The sequence below is a fragment of the Tenrec ecaudatus genome, chromosome 7, assembly GCF_050624435.1.
Source record: "Tenrec ecaudatus isolate mTenEca1 chromosome 7, mTenEca1.hap1, whole genome shotgun sequence".
NCBI classification, from domain to species: Eukaryota; Metazoa; Chordata; class Mammalia; order Afrosoricida; family Tenrecidae; genus Tenrec; species Tenrec ecaudatus.
This window is the reverse complement of record NC_134536.1, coordinates 94,963,940-94,984,699: the sequence shown is the minus strand read 5'-3', so window position 1 is coordinate 94,984,699 and position 20,760 is coordinate 94,963,940. Positions and strand designations below refer to the sequence as shown.

General features: G+C 42.5%; 1 long non-coding RNA gene across 1 annotated transcript in view; it reads left to right on the top strand.

Moving 5' to 3' along the window:
• The window catches only part of LOC142453497 (uncharacterized), a 92,763-nt gene extending 78,172 nt beyond the window's left edge, over window positions 1-14,591 (top strand). Inside the window, exon 4 of the long non-coding RNA XR_012785393.1 lies at window positions 11,944-14,591. This is a non-coding gene — a long non-coding RNA (uncharacterized LOC142453497). The remainder of the gene's footprint in view (window positions 1-11,943) is intronic.
• Window positions 14,592-20,760: the final 6,169 nt, after the last annotated feature.

The following is a 20,760-nucleotide window of genomic DNA, read 5'->3' as shown; positions in this document are numbered from 1 at the left end:
TAAAGATTTCACCTCAACCTATATGAGATACTAAAACTTCAATGATATCTGCTCTTTCTAGTCCACCTAAGGCTGAAAATACAAAAATCATCTACTTATGGCAAAGTTCACGTTTCAGTGCTTCGTATGCTTTAAGCGCTTTCTCTATATTTTTAATTTTTACTACAACCCTTCAAGGTTGATATTGTTGCTGATGATCATTCCCTTTTACAGAATGACTGAACTGGGAAGGTAAGGACTCCACGGACTGTATTCTGGATCACACCACTGCATTTTCTCTCAAATGGTGATTATTCTTAGGTTTTGTTTTTCCTACTGCCTGAATCATTCTCTGAATGTTACTTAGCCACTTGGAGAATCTCAGCTTTCTGTCTGGGTCATTATCTTTAAGTAAAGTAAAGTAGATACATCTGGCAAAGTGTATTTCCCTAAAGTAAAACAAAATGTTGCTTTAAAATATGAATGGCATGTTTCCAAAGGCATGTTTATACAATTCTCAATATTTATGATTAATGTTTCAGTAAAGAGGAGGTTAAAATGGCCAAGTTCATTTGGAACCAACAAACATCATTACTTACTCTCTCATATGACAAACGAGGGATTACCCCCCCCCCCCAACAAAAAACCACAGCACTCCAACGGCATTGGGCAGAGCGGAGCTTTCTAATGGGCATTTTGCCTGCTAGGTGAACATCTCTGCCTAGTGCAGCCTGTGGGGTTGCTGGGAAGAGTCTCTCTGGTCACAGTGACTCTTTTTGTAAAAGCAGTTTTGCTCGAACCAATTTAAGAGAACAGGGTGTGGCTTTAAAATTTTGTTTCCTGCTCAGGAAAAATGCCACAGAAACTGTTGAGATGTTGAACACAGCTTAAAAGGACAGCACTACGGAAAAAACTCAAGTGTACAAGTGGTTTTCTCCTTTCAAAAAAGGTGACAAATGATGACAAACCTCATTCTGGACACCTGTCAACGTCACGGATGGATGAAAATGTCGACTCGCGCTGCATTTGGAATTCGTTCCACCAGATCAGACTGTTAATCGAGCTTTCTACTGAGCGGCTCTGAAAAGATCGTGTGAAAGTGGGTGACAAGCAAGGCCTGCTTTGTGGCAGACGGGCACCGGCTTTGCCACAGCAACAATGCGCCTGCTCACGCAGCCATCTCAGTGCACCGGTTTTGGCAAAACACAGCATGGCTCTCTTGCCCGACACACCTTACTCACGTGACCTTTTTCCATATGACTTCTTTTTGTTTTTGCGAATGAAGAGCGCCATGGAAGGACAGTGATTTGACAATGTAGAAGAGGTGAAGAAAAAAAACACCCAAAATGAGGGAGGTGCTGTCAGCCATTTAAACAGATGAGTTTGAAAAATGTTTCCAAGAATGGAATCTCAGATTTGAGAAAAGTATTAAATGTAACAGAGAGCACTTTGAAGGTGATAAGGTTGTTTTGTAAAAAATCTAAACACATAGCTCTGAAAAAAAAATTTCCATTTTTTGGGGGGTACCCCCTTGTATGTGTTTTTTCTTTGTAGGAGCCTTGTGAGTATTGAATGTGCACTTAGTGTCTGGTTATTTTTGCTGGGTCATGTTCAAGACATCATACATATCCAGACCTTGGCAGTGCTCCTGACTACTTCCCCAGCTGTACTTCTCAGAACTGTGGGACCCGTCTCCGTATTTGCTGGCCTTTAGAGCGTCAGGTGGACTATTATTTCTGCCAGCTTCATTCACTTATCTAACAAACTTTTACTGAGAACTGTAACAGAATGAAGAATTGTTCTCAAAGTTTCCCTCTACAAGTACTGAATATCGATCCTGTTGGCCTGGGCTCAGGTGGACAGAGTGTACGATGTCACTGCTCTATGGGTTCGGGTTTTGTCAGATGATTTACTGTAGCCAGTAGGGTGTTAGTAGATGTGGTTTGAGGCAGCAATGGCTTTCAAAGCCTTGACATGTGTTTCTATGACTGCCTTTTGACATAAGAAAAACATGCTTTCAGTTGCATCTGCTCCAAGAAGGATGGGAGACTCATGGAACAGATTTGAACCGAACCTGCAGCTTGGAGCCAAGCCCAGACAAGCCTACCCTCAAATAACTGAAAACCAGACAACCTACCAATACTTAACTGATGATAAAATTTAACGTTTGACAGCTACTGAGTTTTGATATGGTTTGTTATGAAGCATAAACTGACTGCCTCAAGAAATACCAATGTGCCGTTATTAGATCGATTCTTATTTTAAATCTCTTCAGGGTTTTTACTTCAAATGATGAAAGGAAAGTACAAATTGAATTCATATACAAATCTAAGTAAAAAGGTATAGCTACAAAATAATAGAAACTTTATTAAACAAAAATATCTATATGTGAAACTATTGTTTCTTAACATATCTCCACCTAGGTCTGTACGCCTGAGAGAAGTATTTCCATCTCTTTAAGTCTCACCTTTAGAATTCAGTGTTCTTCTATGTACACCACATCAAAAGAAAAAAAATTATCACCCTTGAGGGATTAAAATCATCAGTTTCCCTTTCAAAGTTCCCTGAGTTTGGAGAAGAAAAAGTCTGAAGGGGCAGTGTGGGGCTGTAGCATGGATGGAGTAAGGTTTCCTAATGAAATTCTTACAGAATAGCCCTTACTGTTTTCCAAGAAGGAGCAAGTGAATTGTTATGATGGAAAAGAAAATTCCTCAGCACACCTCTCCGGCACTTTCTCTCACCAGTGCAGTTGTGTCCTTCAGGAAAATCTATGAAGATTCAAGATTACCTCTTTGGAACCCCCAAACAGCCCCCACAACCCCAGGAACTAGCCTTTGTGCTTTGCATGGACATGGCCCAGCAGATTCCCAGGGAAGCTATTGTTTCGATGAGCGCTTCCTCTCTGGATCAGACTGGTGAATTCCATCAACACCTCATGAAGACACAAGTTGGTGTGCTTCTTCCACGTGGACTTTGGTGTTTCTCAGCTAGATGGCTGCTTGTTTATCTTCAAGTCTTTAACATCCCAGATGCTTTTTGTTTTGATAACTGGGCACCATCAGCTTTCTTCACCACATTTGCTTATGCACCCATTTTGTCTTCATTGATTGCCTCAGGAAATGAGCAGATTCCAAAATCTTGATGAAGCCAAGAGGCTTGTTTAAAATTGAAAATGGCAAACCATATAAGATCTCAATTTCAATAACTATAGCATCAATGATAGTTCTCTGATTACTTCCCTTTTCTGCATTATGTTTTTCCCACTCAATTCATCCTTTAGGTATTGTTTACTTAAAATCCTTGAACCATCTAAAAACTATTGTTTTATGTGGGACAGAATGGTGAAGTGAAATTGCTTGGTATGGTTCATCTATGATATGGTGTTTATAACTCCCATCCACTGTAGTGGTTTCTTAAGTCTAGAATTGGTCAGCTATGCCATTCCACTGGGTATGAACTACCCCAGAGTACCTTGAGGCACGAGGCTGGTTGGCAGAGTCAGGCTCCCTTTGGGCATTTATGAGTGCTGAAGGAGTTTTGCAACACACATTGGGGCAGAGGCCAAGCGACCATGGAGCTGAGAAGAAGTGGACCAGAGTTGCCTGTCGGGATGATGGGGAAGAGGTGTTGCTATGGGCAAAGACTGCATCCCTCATGCTTGCTCATCCTGACTTACGTGATGTAATCTGTTAACCGACCTCACAAACTGTCATAACCGTGAGTGTTAGCTGGGAGTTCTGTGTGGCGATTGCAATACTTATTGGACCAGTCGGAAAAGTAGGGTTTGTATGAGTGCTGGTTGGTGTCAGAATCGGGGAAAGGAAATTGGAAGGTGGAGCCATGTGTGACTTCTGCCTCATAGGAATCGTCCTAGGGCAGATATGAAGTTGGATTCTCCTTTTCGTGGACAGAAACAATCAGACATGGCCCTCGCGCCATCCCTTCCCTCGGGCAGCATTACTACACATTTGTTGCAAAGCCTCAATGATCGGAGAAAGTGTTCCTTTTCATTTTCTTAAACGTTTGATAATAGTCTTGACCGTAAAATATTTTTTCTATGACATAAATGTATCTCCCCCTCCCCCTGAGGCACCCTGACAAAACTAACACAAGTCATTACTGAGAGATCTCTGCAGCCACCCACTGAGTACAGAGACATGTTTAAACATGTTCTGTTTGGGATAAATTTGGGTAAATTATACAGATATGAATTGGAATCCTAGTTGTAATACTTTTTGATTTACCCTCATGTAGCTGTACAGAATGCTTACAGAACTTGGTAGTATAAGGGTAAAAGGGAGAGGCCTAGTGGCCAATAGAACAGTCTTAAAGTTTCCCCCCAGCTTTTCCAACCACCAAATCTGTTTTCTCATGGCACCCAACAATTGTTGAGTCGCTCTGACAAACACCAACCAGACTCAAAAGAAAATAATATACAGAGAGGACCACAGGGCCAGCCCCACATGAGACTGGGCATTCCCTCACTGACCCACGGTACTTAGGGGGACAGCCGGGGAGACACTCTGCGGAATGTGGGCCCAGTCTGCCCCATTCACAGTAGGGTGAAATGTGAAGGGAGTGCAACAGGGCAGCAAGTAACAAAGTCCCTGAGGAATCCTGAAAATAGACTTCTGACATGGGGACAGGGCTTGGCACCTCATCAGACCTGATTGGAAAATATACATAAGGATCAGCAGACTGACCTAGAACTATCCATTTTTTTCTTGTTTTGTGTTTTGTTTTTCTTTCACCTGATGTCTATCTATATAAGAAAGGCAGGATGAACAATCCTGAGGAGAAAACAATGGACTGGTGGTTCAGGGAGGACGTGGGAAAGGAGGGGCATGGGGGGGGTAGAGTGGGGAGCCAACAAACTCAAAGATAAGGGGAACAACAAGAGATCTAAAATTGATGGCAAGGAGGGCATATAATGCCTGGTGGGGTTTAATCAAGTGCAATGTATTCAAGAAGGATTACTGAGAGCTGAATGGAGGGTGAACATGATAGTAGAGGAAGGTAAAAGGAAATAGAGGAAAGAAATAGGAGGCAAAAGCTATGAGTATATATTCATTTATAATGAAAGGGATAGCAGCCAATGTACATCTATTTATATGTTGAGTATTAAGATCGCAGACAGACTTTGGGTCTCTTCTCCAGGCCTCCCTTAACACAAGAACACTTTGTTTTGATATCTGGCACTCTTTGATACTCACCTTCTTTGCCCTGACACGATTACTGAAGACAAAATAGTTGCACAAGCAAATATGAGGAGAGCGGATGTTGTCCAGCTATCAAAAGATATAGCGTCTGGGGTCAAAGTTAAATAAGCAGCCATCTACCAGGGAAGCAAATAAGCCCACAAGGAAGAAGCACGCAAGTATGTGTGAGCATAAGGTGTCAACAGGATCAGGTATCAAAAGAACCATAACAAACAACTATATCAATGCAAAATGAGGGGTGCTGGAGTAGAGACCCAAAGCCCAGGTGTAGACAATGGGATATCCTCCCACAGAAGGGTCAAGGAAGGGATGATTCAATCAAGGTGTAGTATAGCACCAACAAATCTCACATCATTCCTCTAGTTCCTGAATACTTTCTCCCCCCGCCCCTCCCTCTCTCTCTCTCTCTCTCTCTCTCTCTCTCTCTCTCTCTCTCTCTCTCTCTCTCTCTCTCTCTCTCACACACACACACACACACACACACACACACATTACCATGACGCAGTTCTACCTTATAAATCTCTGGCCTGACCAGAGAACACACATTTGTACAGATAAGAGCTCTCAACACATAGAATTCAAGACAGATATAGGTAAAGTAGTGGGAGTATTGATATCATGAGGGGAGGGCAATGCTGGGGAGGGAGAAGGGGCAGAAAGGGGGAACATCACAAGTTTGGATATACAGCTCCCCGAAATGGGTGAATAACAGAAATACGGGTGAAGGAAGACAATGGACAGTGTAAGATAGGAAATAATAATAAAAATCTATAATTGATCAAGGATTCACAAGGGTGGGAGGGTGGGGGCAGGAGGGGCAAAAGAGGAACTTACACCAAGGGCTCAAGTAAAAAATGTTGTGGAAATGATGATGGCAACATATGTACAAATATGCTTAGACAATTGATGTATGGAATAAGAGCTGCAAGAGCCCCCAAAATTATTTTTAAAAATAATATGCAAGCTAGAGAACAGTTTTTAATTATATATATATGTATGTGTGTGTGACACACACAGGACAACAAAGAAGAGGGGGCCCTCTGAATAGTTGAACCGACGCATGGCTACAATGGATTCAGACATAAGAACAATTGTGTGGCGGCACGATTGTCATTCTGTTGTACTTAGGGTTGAATCCATGGCACCGAACAATAACCAAAACTGATAACTTTTTTATACTACACATTCTTTTCAAGGGACCATAATGTATATACTAACTTTCCCAGATCTCTTTGCAGATCTAGAAAATAAAAGGTTATATTATATGTTATTAATATGTTTGAACCTGCTATTTTAGCCACTGTGTCAATCCATCTCATTGAGTGTCTTATATTGCATTTTAATTATCAATATCTTTAAATAATGCATTTGTTTTCACCTTTTAATCATCACATACAATTCTGTGAACTCTTTATAGTCAGTTATTTATTCAGTAAATTTTTATTTAGGATTTTTTTCTGGCTTAAGCACTCCATTACTAGGAATAAGGATAATATGCTAATATATTTTGCCTATCCTCAAGTAGGAAACTGTGTCAGGCTGAGTAGACTAGAGAAACAAATTCATAGCCACTCAGATATATGAGAGTTTTATATAAGGGTAATTGTACATTAAGAAAGTATCCCGACCCAGTCCACTCCAAGCCCTTAAGTTCGATATCAGCCCATATGTTAAATACCAATCTATAAAGTCCTCTTCAGACTCACAAAGTACATGCAATGATGCCGAATGCAGGACAATCACAGGCCAGTGGGTAGAGTCTTTGGATCCAGTGGCTTTGTAAGCATCTCAGCATTGGCCAGGGTCTCCACATGGCTTCTCCAGCTAAGGCCACTAACTTAGTTCCACGTGTCTTGTCAGTAGAGTAACTTTCAAGGAGGGTGCTGAGAGAGAGAGAAGTGTCTCCCACCTCCAAGGAGGAAAATCCTGGAGTTCCCAGAATTCCCAGGAGAAGGCCATACCCACACAGAGGCCTTATTGGCTATAATATGATCGACAGACTAGTCTCTACCCCTTCACTCTTAATCCTCTCAAGTCCCAAATTGACACCAGATTATGTAACTACCACATAAACCTTAAAGGGAAGGCAGTTGGAGATAGACTGTAGTGGTACTTCTATAGTTGGGTATTGCCTAAGGAATCCAAATAATGGCTCGCAGGCAAGTATAATGAAGCATGATTATACTTTAAGAAGAGGAAATATTACATTTGAATCTTCCGAATGGAAAGAAAAGAATTTTGCAGGGCCAGGCAGTAGGAAGATGATGGCGGTATTATGGGAACAGGTACTCATATTTGGTTTCATATTTGTCTCCCTTACAAACGTCCCAGAGTAGGGATCTCAAGCTTTGTAATGTCCACTGTCCAGTTTAGGATAGGATAGGGTTTGCTTGTTTCCGGCTGCCATTGAGCGGGCCCTGAACCCATGGTGACCCCATGAGTAACAGAGGAAAGCGTCAGTCAGTCCTTTGCTGCCTCCCTCGATCCGCTGGGGATGGGGCAGTTGTGACCCATGGTATTTCCACTAACTTTCATAAGTAGGCCACCAAGCCTTTCTTCGTAGTCTGTAAGCTTCACCGACACCGACTTAGCATCATAGCGCCACACCCACCATTGCTGACCGAAGGGTAGTGACCATGCGTGATGCTCACTGGCCGAATATCAAGCCCATGCTTCCTGTATGGCAGGTTCAACCACTGAATTACCAAAATCGTTTGGTTTCCCCCCCCCCCCATAAAAATAAGTTACCTGGTCTAAAAAATTTGGGGGTGACCATAAAATAGATTACTGTTTCTGAAATGTTAGTCAGCATAAGAATCCCTCAGGGTATTTGTTCCCAGGCACCACTATAGAGGCCCTGCTTCCTTGGGTCTAGACTAGAGTAATGGCCAGAAAGCTGCAGTTTCCAGAAGCCCCGCCCAGCCTTCTGACGCTGCGGAGGGGGACCCACATGGTTCTGGGAGGGTATCTGTGATATCCCGATACTCATCAACTTCCTGCAGCTCTCCAAACGCGCTTCCAGGTGGACCCCGTGTCCGTCATCAAAAGCTCTTTCATCGGCCTTAACCTGTGCTGCTCAGACCTGTAGGTTAATAGAAAAATAAATCTAACTCTTGAAACATAAAGGGTCTTGAGGATTTTAAAATATTACCAGTTTTTTAAGATGTTGTGAAGCTGAAAAGTGCTTAGGGGTGGGTGGTGGGCTCCAGGATTAGTCATTCCTCTAAAAAACCCCTAATGGCACAATATCTACTCTAAAGATGAGAATTTCCACCGCAGGCATTTCCCCCCTATATTTTGTAATCATGGGTGAGAATTTGTGCCAACTCTATCTTTAAAAGCCATTGAAGAAACATTTCTAAGCTGACTTGAAAATAATGCTGACATACCTTTAACACCCACTTGCTCTAATTTAACTGTTTGTCTCTCTCTTACCTACTCTTTATTTTCTTGAGCATTCCAACTGTTAGTGTTAAATCTAATTTTTGGATGTCAGCCCATGTCAAAACAAGTCTTAATCCTTTTGACGTTAGCCTATCAGCAGCTCAAAGCTGCCTTTTATCATGAGATGTAGCCCCACATCCAACCCTGTGGCACGGAGTGTGATTACATGCACTCACACTAGAATTTTCCTATAATACTCCTCTGTAGACTGGAATTTGATATGCAGGTGGGACAGGATTGAATCCCACAGGAAGTGCTTTGGTTGTAAAAATATAAAAGGGCTTTGTGACAAAGTGGTGTTGAAGACTGAATCTTGTCTCACCAAAATATATGTTAAAATTCTAACTCTGAATATACTCTTGTTAGGAAACAAGACTGTGAAAAGATAGGCGTTCATAGGAGGTCATCCCATAGTAGGGTGTGCCCTAATCCCATTTAAGTAGCATTTTGAAAAGACAGGAGAGTTAGAAGGGTGACCAGGTGAGCGTGGAGGCGGGCGCCAGTTGTGGAGTATCACAGCTTTCTGAGAGCCATCAGAAGCCGGGAGAAAGACATGGAATGGGTTACTCTCAGAGCTCTCATAAGGAATCAACATGGCCAATATTCCGATGTAGACTTTTAGTCTCCAAAACAATGAGGCAATAAATTTTGATAGCCCTAGAAAATTAAGGTACTTTTACTGTAGAAGTATTGAAAAGGACATTGGTTATCATCTAGCCTTACCACTGTATTTTTTTAAATCATTTTATTGGGGGCTCATTCAATTCTTCTCTCAATCCATGCATACATCAAATGTGTAAAGCACATTTGTACATTCGCTACTCTCATCATTCTCAAAACATTTGCTCTCCACTTAAGTCCCTGGCATCAGCTCCTCATTTATCCCCCTCGCTCCCCATTCCCCCCTCCCTCAAGGAAACGTGATAATTTATAAATTTTTATGCTGTCATATCTTACACTGTCTGACATGTCCCTTCACTCACTTTTCTGTTGTTCGTACCCCGGGGAGGAGGTTTTATGTAGATCCTTATAATCGGTTTCCCCTTTCCACCCTACCCTCCCTCCACTTTCCTGGTATCATCACTCTAACCACTGGTCCTGAAGGGATCATCCATCCTGGGTTCCCTGTGTTTCCAGTTCCAATGTACATCCTCTGGTCTAGCCAGATTTGTAAGGTAGAATTGGGGTCATGATAGTTGTGGGGAGGGAGCATTTAGGAACTAGAGGAAAGTTGCATGTTTCATCGTTGCTACACTGCACACTGACTGGCTCGTCTCCTCCCCGCGACCCTTCTGTAAGGGGGTGTCCAGTTACCTACAGATGGGCTCTGGGTCCCCAATCTGCCCTCCCCCTCATTCACAACGATAAGATTTTTTTAATGCCTGATAACTAATCCCTTTGGCACCTCATGATCACACAGGCTGGTGTACTTCTATGTGGGCTTTGTTGCTTCTGAGCTAGATGGCCACTTGTTTACATTCAAGCTTTTAAGACTCCAAACGCTTTAACGTTTGATAGCCGGGCACCATCAGCTTTCTTCACCACATTTGCTTATTCAACACTTTTCTCTTCGGCGGTTGTGTCGGGAAGGTGAGCATCATGGAATGCCAATTTAATAGAACAAAATGTTCTTGCATTGAGGGAGTACTTAAGTGGAGGCCCAGTGTCCATCTGCTACCTTAATATTAAACCTATAAACATATGCACATAGATCTATTTCCCCATCCTCATATATATTGACATATGTACATGCCTTTATTTAGACCTATATAAATGCCCTTTGCCTCCTAGTTCTTTCCTCTATTTCCTTTTACTTTCCTCTTGTCCCACTATCATGCTCAGTCTTCATTTGGGTTTCAGTAATACCTCTCAGTTACATTGCCCTTGACCAAGCCTTACCAGGCCTCCTACACCCTCCTCATCACCGATTTGGATCACTTGCTGTTCCCTTATCCTTAGGTTTGTTAATACCACTTCCTTTCCCCCCACCTCACCTTCTCCCATGTCCCCTTGCAACCATTGTTTTCTCCTCCAGATTGTTCATCCAGCCTATTTTATTTAGACAGACCTGCGGAGATAATCACATGAACAAAAACAAGACAGAGCAAAACCAAGCAACAAAAGAAAACAAAACAACAACAAAAAGCCATTGACAAAAACCACAACACACCAACACCAAAAAGAAAAGCTTGTAGTTTCTTCAAGGACTATTTGTTGGCCCTTAGGAGTATTTTCTGGTCGAGTCTGATGGGGTGCCAAGCCCTGGTCCCAGTCTATTTTTGGTATTCCCTGGGGACTTCGTTGTTCTGTTCCCCTTGCTGTTCTGTTGCACACCCCTTAGTGTTTTGCCTTGGTGTAGTGGGATCAGATCGGGAAGAATTCCCACACTGTGACTCCGGTGTTGTCCCCTGTAGGGCTATGGGTCAGTGAGGGATGCCGTGCCTTGTAATGGGGCCGGCCATGTGGTCTTCTCTGTGGACTGGCTGCTCTGAGCAAGGATATCATCCTCCAGGCTTGGTGGGCCAGGATGTGCTCCACACTCACTTCCTTCTCCTTCATTTGCTTCTGTGTGCTCTGATCAGATATGTCCCTCTCCTGGAGCTGCAGCTTCAGTGCTATCCTCTGAAATAAATTCTTCTTGGGGGAGGGGCAGGTGTCCATGTAGTTGGGATTGGGGCCTGCCCCTCAGACCTCTCCACTGGTTCCCTACTCCATGTCGGCATGTTGCATTCACATCTCAGAGCATCGGGTTGAAGTCTCATCCCTCTTTCCCTGGTGGGCTGGTACCCCCTCCTTTTTAGTTGGCTACCACATGGATTTCACTGTATTTTATAAATGAAAAATTTAGAGTAAGAAAGATGACAATACCACAGATTAATGGCAGAGGTGTTGATACCAGAAGACAAACTTACCACCCAAAGCCTAAACTATGTAATTGGAATTATATGCATTTACTTGAGGCTCTCCCCTGAGAGAAATGTGTTTTGTAAACTCACTATTATTGTTCATTTTTCTTCCGCTTAGATGGTTTAATTTGGGGGTGTAAAATCATCACTTTGGTGCAGTGTTTCCTTGATGTGACTTCCTGACATAGTCTTTATAACCCCCAGCAAATAACTGGGTGGGAGCATGCACCTCAGTGTATTTCCTTTTCCCGGGATAAACTCTGGGTAGGAGAAGCTGGGAGACGATGCTGATTGGATTAAATGATTCCCTTGTGAGTGATTGTTAACCCAGCTAGTTGTGATTGTAAAAACCTGGAACTCTAATGTAGGTATTGCTTAATTTGCCTTCGAATCAGGTATAAAATGAGCCTCTTGGAAGCAGGAATGGGGAGAGGCCTCCAATACGATCCAAAAAGAAGAGTTATTTGTGGAGCGCATCTTTGGACCCAGTGATCCCCGGACGCTGAACTTCTCCATCCAGGAGCAGAGAGCGGTGACACCGGTGATGTGACCGAGGAGCAGAATCAAGCGCAAGAGAACAAGGCAGAATGTTGGACTTCCTGGCTCACGGTTCCTTCAGGCAGGAAGACCACTTACGGTGTGCTTCCATGTACTTGATTAGACTTGCTCACCTCAGGACCCAGGACTGAGAAAGTTCAGGCTAAGGCTAAGGCTGCTGGCAGAGAGAGTACTCTGAGCATTTACTGCACCGGTGGGACTCACCTGGTTGACACTAGTTTGGCAAACTGATACCTACTTTTTGGTTGCGTTTGTGCACTTGTTAAAACGGCACTTGTAATCAGGGGTCTCCCTAAGGTAAGTGGCTGGCAGCCACCCAATGTGAAAATCACAAATTTACATTCTTTATTCCTTTAAATGCTCACCTGCACAACAGCGTATTCTAAGTGCCGCTAATAATATTCCATAGGGAAAACATTAGAACTATACTTTTAATATGTATTTATTCATTTTATAAAACTTGTTATACTTTTGCTGAAATACATTTGCATTCTCTTGCATGTGTTACTTCAGTAAACAAATATATAACATAAAGAGAAGTGCCCAAAACCAGAGAGTGACACACTGTCATTCATTTCAGCATTGTGTGATGCCCCAAGTTCCTGTGAGATATCTTGAGTGAATGATGCAATTCCTGAAAGTGTTCAAAGAGCTAAAAATATTACCAGAACAATTGCTGTAAGTTCAACAGAAACAGGAAGGGGTTTTTCAAAGATGAACATAATGTGTCCAGAAGGGAAGTTGCCTGTTTCTGAGATATCACACAAATGCCTATTGTCTGATTGGCATACCTGGAGGAGTGGGATTCCCCTCCTACAGTGGAAAGATGGCTAAGGGAGAGGGACATATCTGATTGGAGCACACGGGAGCAGATGAAGGGGGAGAAGGAGCGAGTGGAGCACAGCCTGGCCCACCAGGCTCTGAGGATGATGACCCCAATTAGAGCAGCCAGTCCACAGAGAGGACCACAAGACCAGCCCCACTATGAGATATGACGTCCCTCACTAACCCATGACCCTGCGGGGGACAGCACCGGAGACACAGTGTGGGAATTGCACCTGATCTGATCCCACCACACCGAGGCAAAGCACTGGGGGAGTGCAGCGGAACAGCAAGGGAATGGAGTGGCAAGGTCCCCAGGGAATGCTGAAAGTGGACTTTGGGGCCAGGGCGTGGTGCCCCAACAGGCTGGACTGGAGAGCACTCCTAAAGGCCAACAAATGATCCTTGAACTAACTACAAGCTTTTCTTTCTTGATGTGTGTTGTTTTGTTCTTTGTCAGTGGTTTGTTGTTGTTGTTTTGTTGTATACTGTTGCTTTGTTTTCCTCTGTCTTGTTTTTGTGCATGTTATTATCTCTGCAGGTCTGTCTAAATAAGATAGGCTGGATGAACTATCTGGAGGAAAAACAATGGGACCGACAGTTCCAGGAGGACATGGGATAGGAGGAGGTGGGGGGTAAGGAAGTGGTGTTAACAAACCCAGGGACAAGGGAACAACAAGGAATCCAAATTGGTGGTGAGGTGGGAGTGGCAGGCCTAGTAGGGAATGATCAAGGATAATGTAACGAAGAGGTATAGCTGTAACACAGGTGGGGACAGAGCATGATAGTGGGACAGGAGGAAAGTCCAGGGGAAAAGAGGAAAGAGCTAGGAGGCAAAGGGCATTTATAGAAGTCTAGACAAAGACATGTACATATGCAAATATATATATGAGGACGGGGAAATAGAACTATGTGCCTATATTTATAGGTTTAGTATTAAGGTGGGGAAAGGACATTGGGCCTCCATTCAAGTACTCCCTCAGTGCATGAATACTTTCTTCTATTAAATTGGCATTCTGTGATGCGCACCCTCCCAACACAACCGCTGAAGCCAAAGCAGGTGAACAAGCAAACGTGGTGAAGAAAGCTGATGGTGCCCGGCTATCAAAAGAGATAGCATCTGGGGTCTTAAAGGCTTGAAGGTAAACAAGAGGCCATCTAGTTCAGAAGCAACAAAGCCCACATGGAAGAAGCACACCAGCCTGTGCGATCATGAGGTGTCGAAGGGATCAGGTATAAGACATCATTAGAAAAAAAATTACCATAGTGAATGAAGGGGGAAGTGCAGAGTGGAGACCCAAAGCCCATCTGTCGACCACTGGAGATCCCCTTGCAGAGGGGTCTAGGGGAGGAGATGAGTCAGTCAGGGAGGGTGTGATGTAGCTTTCCTCCAGTTCCTAAATGCTTCCTACCCCCCCCCCAACTATCATGATCCGAATTCTACCTTGCAAGTCTGGATAGAGCAGAGGATGTACACTGGTGCATATAGGAGCTGGAGGCACAGGGAATCCAGGGCGGATGAAACCTCCAGGACCAGGGGTGTGAGGGATGATACTGAGAGGGTAGAGGGTGAGTGGGTTGGAAAGAGGGAACCGATTACAAGGATCTACATGTGACCTCCTCCCTGGGGGACAGACAACAGAAAAGGGGGTGAAGGGAGATGTTGGGCATGGCAAGATATGACAAAATAATAATTTATAAATTATCAAGTGCTCATGAGGGAGGAAGTAGCGGGGAGGGAGGGGGGAAAAGAGAGGACCTGATGCAAAGGGCTTAAGTGGAGAGCAAATGCTTTCAAAATGATGAGGGCAAAGAATGTACAGATGTACTTTACACAATTGATGTATGTATGGATTGTGATAAGAGTTGCATGAGTCCCTAATAAAATGTTTTAAAATAAATAGAGACATAAATAAATAAATTTCTTAAAACAGCCTGCTTTTGCTTACCTCTTTTATTATTCTTATTTAAGTATTAGCTGTATGAAATAATAAACTACCTTTTGGTATATCATGTTTTAACACTTAAAATAATCATTGGGGCAGCTCACCAGTTGTTAAATTATTTTAATACCACCACTGATTTATTGGCAGCACTAAGGTGTTTTGTAACCCTTGCCTAACCAGTGCAGAGGCCAAGGGACCATGTGGCTGAAGGGCCGAGGACTTGAGAAAGATGTACCTGTGGGTACCACTAAGAAGAGACACTCCTGATGTGAAGAACTGTTTTCGGAGCACTTCTGGTTTTGAATTTTAATCTTCATTTGCCTAATGAACACTATAATTGTAAATACACCTGTGAGCTCTGTGTGGCCACCGTGATGCCTTTCCCAGGCCAGCAGAGCTATGGAGAGCACTGCCGCAGGGACAGCTGTGCCAGCTTTGGAAACACGGGCGGAGGATGGAGACATAGCTAACCTTCCCCTTATCGCAGTCAGTCTTGGACTGCTGTTGACTTTGATTTTTCTTCCCCTTTGTGAACTCAGAGGAGGTCAGATGGGGCCCCCATACCATCCGTATAGTCACTGTGCTTGAAAGTTGACATTATTAGATATTTTCCTTTGATACTTTCTGAGCAGATACACCTCAAGGTGAAATAATTGTTTCATTGGCTAACTAAGTACTATGTGAAAGCAACTTGTGGTAAAGTATAAAAGTTATCTTTGTGATAGCAATACACTCATTTAAAATTTCTGTTTATAACTAGAATGTTGGGAAAAGATTGTATCTTAATTAAATGACAGAAATGACAATATACTTAAAAATCTTTTTATTGGGGGCTCCTAAAATCATCACAGTCCGTACGTACATCCATTGTGTGTCAAGCACATTTGTACATTTGTTGCTATCATCATTCTCAACACATTTACTTTCTACTTGAGCCCTTGGTATCAACTCCTCATTTTTTACTCTCCCTCCCAACCCCTGTTCCTCACAAACCCTTGATAATTAATAAATTATTATTATTTTGTCATCTCTTACACTGTCCAATGGCTCCCTTCACTCACTTTTCTGTTGTCCATCTCCCAGGGAGAAGGTTTTATGTAGATGCTTGTAATCGGTTCCCCCTTTCCACCCCACCTTACCTCCATCCTCCGGTATCATCACTCTTTCAAGTGAGTGTGAAATTACACAATTAAAGTCAAATAAATGACACAAGTTAGTACGGTTGGGTTAGCACTAGATTCTTAATTTCAAGGTGGAGTTCAAACCTACCAGTCACTCTGTGGGAAGAAGATGAATCTTAAAGATTAACAATCTCATAAACCCTGTATGTGGTTGCTATGGATTGGAATCAATCTAAGGTCAGTGGTGAGACACAAGTGTCTATCTTGAAAAAACTGTTAATGAAAAATTATTTTTAAGTTATATATACAAATTATTTAAAATTATTTATCTTTTTTCATAATATACACTGTACTCTGCCCTTGAAACTAAGGCTAAAAGAGTAAGTCCCGTTAGGGCAATAGTTCTCAACCTTCCTAATGAGGTGACCCTTTCCTACAGTTCCTCATGTTGTGGTGACCCCACTACTTCATCACTGTAATTTTGCTACTGTTATGAACTGTAATGTAAATATCTGATATGCAGGATGTATTTTCATTGTTACAAATTGAACATAATTAAAGCACAGTGATGATATAAGTACAAAACAATATGTACTTATATATTGTGAAATATATCTGTGTTTTCCAATGGTCTTAGGCGATCACTGTGAAAGGATGTTCGACCCCCAAAGGGGTCAAGATCCACAGGTTCAGAACTGCTGTCCTAGAGGATTTCACAGCACAGAAGATCAAAACACCAGGTAAGACAAGTGCTGAAAGAAAACTAAGTTCAAAGTCCTAGGAGACATTAAGAAGAGATTCCTTTTGTTTGGAGGTTGAGAAAGGTTCTAAGGAAGGGATGATGTTTGAACTTGAGCAATTCTGTAAAAATGTCCCCAAACACGTTTTAAAGAAGAAAACAGAGCAGGATGATGCCCCCCCCCACACACACACCCTGAATATTGAAGAATTTCTTTTATTAGGTGTTCTTAAAAGAATTATTCCTATTAGGTAACCTTTCCGTTTCCATTTTCTTCAGTAGGGTAACACTACCAGCTTCCTTTCTATTGTTACTTCCTCTTCTGCCAGTCTTTCTCTTGAGTCTGACTTATGAAGATTTTCCTGAAGTCACTTACTTGGTTTAAAGCCTGGAAATGATCTAACGATGTCAGAGTATGTGGAAGCTCAAAGCAGACTGACTACATTGCACTTTCTTCTAGAGCAGGGGTTCTCAACCTTCCTGATGCCACGACCCTTTCAAACATGTGGCGACCCCAAACCATAAAATTATTTTTATTGCTACTTTACAACTGTAATTTTGCTAGTTATGAATCGGGCGACTCCTGTGAAAGGGTTCTTTGGTCCCCAAAGGGGTCGCGACCCATAGGTTGAGAACCGCTGCTCTATAGGCCCTTTAAGAAGCCCTCATTTTAAGAAACTGAAAGGCCAGCACTTTGAACCTAACAACAGCTGAACAGGGTAAAGGACCTGGCTCTGGGCTCCCCTGAAGATTGCAGGCTAGGAAGCCCCACGGGGCAGTTCTACTCTGTGCCAGCATCACGTGATGACTCCTTGTTATTCTTCTGTCATCTGTGTTGTCCCATTTTTGTTTGTCCTTTCACTTTTATTTCCTCTTTCAAATTATCCTAGTCCCCAAGTATAATAATAGATGCTATTTCCCAACATATACGTCTTTATTTTCAAAGGTAAATGTATTAGTTACAAATACTATTTTTTGCGTTCCACAAGGAGAGAAACTGTAGTTACGGTTCTTTCCCAAAGATACACAACTCCGTGTAAGGACTTTAGAAACGAACTCCTAAACCAGTGGTCATTAGATTCAATTGGTTCTCGCCTGAAATGTTGCTGAAGTGCTTGTTGCAGGACCCTCTGGGCAGGCGCTGAGGAAAAGGTTGAAGATTGCAGTCCCCGAGAAGGAAGGAGTTAAAGTCAAGAACATTTTAGGATTAGGTTGATCCCCGGGGATTTGGAAAGCAGTCAGAGTATCTGAAGATGAGAGGAATGATTTGATGCTGGACTGAATTATAAGTTTAGGAGGGAATTAGAGTGCTACTTTGTTCCGCTAGAGATAAGGATCCACAGCCGAAATTAGTAAAGTTAGTATAATTATTATCTTTTAAAATCATCACTTAAAAGTATTCCTAAAAGGATGTCGGTTGTGGATAGTCTCCTTAGAGTATGTGTGTAAAGTTAAAAACCTGGGTGGAGGTGGGGGAGCGCACTAGCAGTTTTCAAAGTTGCAATGTACAAAGCATGTCTTCGTTATGCCTTAAAAACCAGTCTTTAGAAGAAGGGAAAGGGCAAAACAATGCTGTTAGGTTAGGCCCTGTTTATTTTGGCATCACAAAAGCATCATGATATAATTTGTCAAGTTTCTGCTTTTGGAGGAAGCTGGAACCAGAACGCTGGCGACCTCACTCACTTAGGGCATGCCATCAGGAGGGACCTGTCACTAGAGAATGGCATCTCATCAGGGAAGCGCAGGGCCTACAGGCGCCAGGAGAGCCTGGCTGACATGCACTTGCACAGCAGGGGCACTGATGTACTTGAACCCGCCAGCCATCTCGAGGATGACCCAGGACCTGGCAACATTTTGTGCTGGTGTATATCGTGGAGCCAGAGTGGGCAACAACCGGACAGCAGCGATCTTTCTGGCCGTGGGACATGTAATAGGGTGCCTGGGTTTCTGCCATATGCTTCCGGAGTGGACGGCTACATTTCACCAGGCTTCAAAGAGCAACGTTTTGGTATTTCCCTGGAATCATCTGTTAGATGTGACCCTGATTCTGTCGCTGCCCTCAACCCAGGTTAAATACACTTGGCATATAAACCGAGCCAATGACTAAGTATATCCACTGCTTAGAGTTTCCAGGAGCACTGCTGTCTTTGCCGGGAAACGTTGAACTGCCGTCCAGTTCTTTGATGATATTCGAACCATTCTGATTTGTATTTCTTGACCATTTTGGAGTTAATTTTTGGTCACTTCCCCTAATTTTTCAAATGTGTTTTTGTTACAGGTTTTCTTAACATCTTTAGTACTTCCTCAGGATTGCCGGTTCTTCCATTCCTAAATTATTGTGTTTTGATCCATTTTGTTTCTTTAATGAGGCTTACCTCAAGTTTGTAAATTTCATAACTCTCTTCAGAGAAGCCCCTCTGGCTTTGTTGACCCTCCTCCCCTTCGTACGTCAGGCCTCTATGGCAGACCTTTCTGCTCGTGGCTTTATTGCTTTTGTATTTGTAGATTGCTCTTCTTTTTCTAATGATTAAGTGAAATTATCAAGTGATTGAGTTTGCTTCTTTTCTACATACAAGGGAACTTCAAAAGTGTATGGAAAAATTCCACTTTCTTTTCATTCCCTTTTTCCATAAATGTTTGGAAGTCTCTTATTCTAAGCATTTTGGGCTCTAACCTTCCCTTTAAGCGTCTTTCGCTACATCACAGGAGTTTTGATGAATAGTATTTTTATTTAAAATCCTGGTGGCACAGTGGGTAAGCATCAGGCTGCTAACGGAAAGGTCAGGGATTCAAACCCACTGGCCGCTTTGTGAAACAGAGATGTGACAGGCTGCTTCTGTCTAGAGCACAGCCTTGGAAACCCCATGCGACAGTTCCACCTTGTCCCGTGGGTCACTATGAGTTGAACTCAACTGGACAGTGAGGAGTTTTCTTTTTAATAAAAAGATGAAAATATTATAAAATAAAATTATGATTCAGTGTTTTAAACCAATGGCTTCTTGAGAATTGTACTTCTCTAAACTTAGACTTAACAAGTTTTGTTGCTATTATTGTTGCTGTTGGATTTCTGACTTCGTTGCTCTTTAGCTGTCTTGGTTACCTAGTACGGCCATCACAAGAGCCACTGCTGCAAGCGATGGGTTTAAAGAACTGACGTCTATTTTCTCCCATTCCAGAGCCGAGAGTGTGAATTCTGGTCACAGCTCAGGAGGAGATCTTTCATCGTGTATTTCAGCATCTAGCCTGTGCTCGGATTCCTCCGCATTCCTGGGCTTGTCGATGCACCTACACAGCATTCCCTCCGGGTATGTATCTTTTCTGTTCTTCCTATAACTCAGAAATGAATAGGTTTAAGACATACACTGGTATGACCTCATGAGCAAAACCAAAGCCCTATTTCTAAACAGGTTCATGTCTAGAGATACAGGGGCTGGGATTCCAATACCTATTTTGGAGGGACACAGTAGAATCTGTAACACTAGTCTAGAGCATGGTCAATCTTTATTGTGCTTGAAAAAAAACCAAATGCAAAAACATACTCGCTCGTTGTTTGGTTCAGAGTTCTGCAGATGCCCATCACTATTGTCTTTGAGTTGGCCTAGCTCCAGGGGACCACCTTCAGAACAGAACAAGGTGCTGTCTAGTCCTGCCCCGTCCCATGATCAGACTGTTGTCACCCATAAGGCTTTCACTGCATAGTTTTAGGAAGTTGATTATCAGACGTTTCTTTCTGATATGTGTATTAGGGGAAGATGATTGGTTGCGTACTTTAAAAACTATCTCCATATTGATTTTCTTGTTTATTTAATCAGTTAATTAATTATGGAGAGATGTCTGAGCATGACTTTATCAATTTTCCCTTGGAGTTCTGTCAATTCTTTCTTGATCTAGTGCAAAGCTACATTATTAGGTGCAAATTATAATAGTCTTTTATCAATATAGAATGACTTTCTTTATTGCTAATAATTGTTTTCACTTTTTTTACTGATTGAATTATAACCAATTCCATTTGCTGTTGAGTCAATT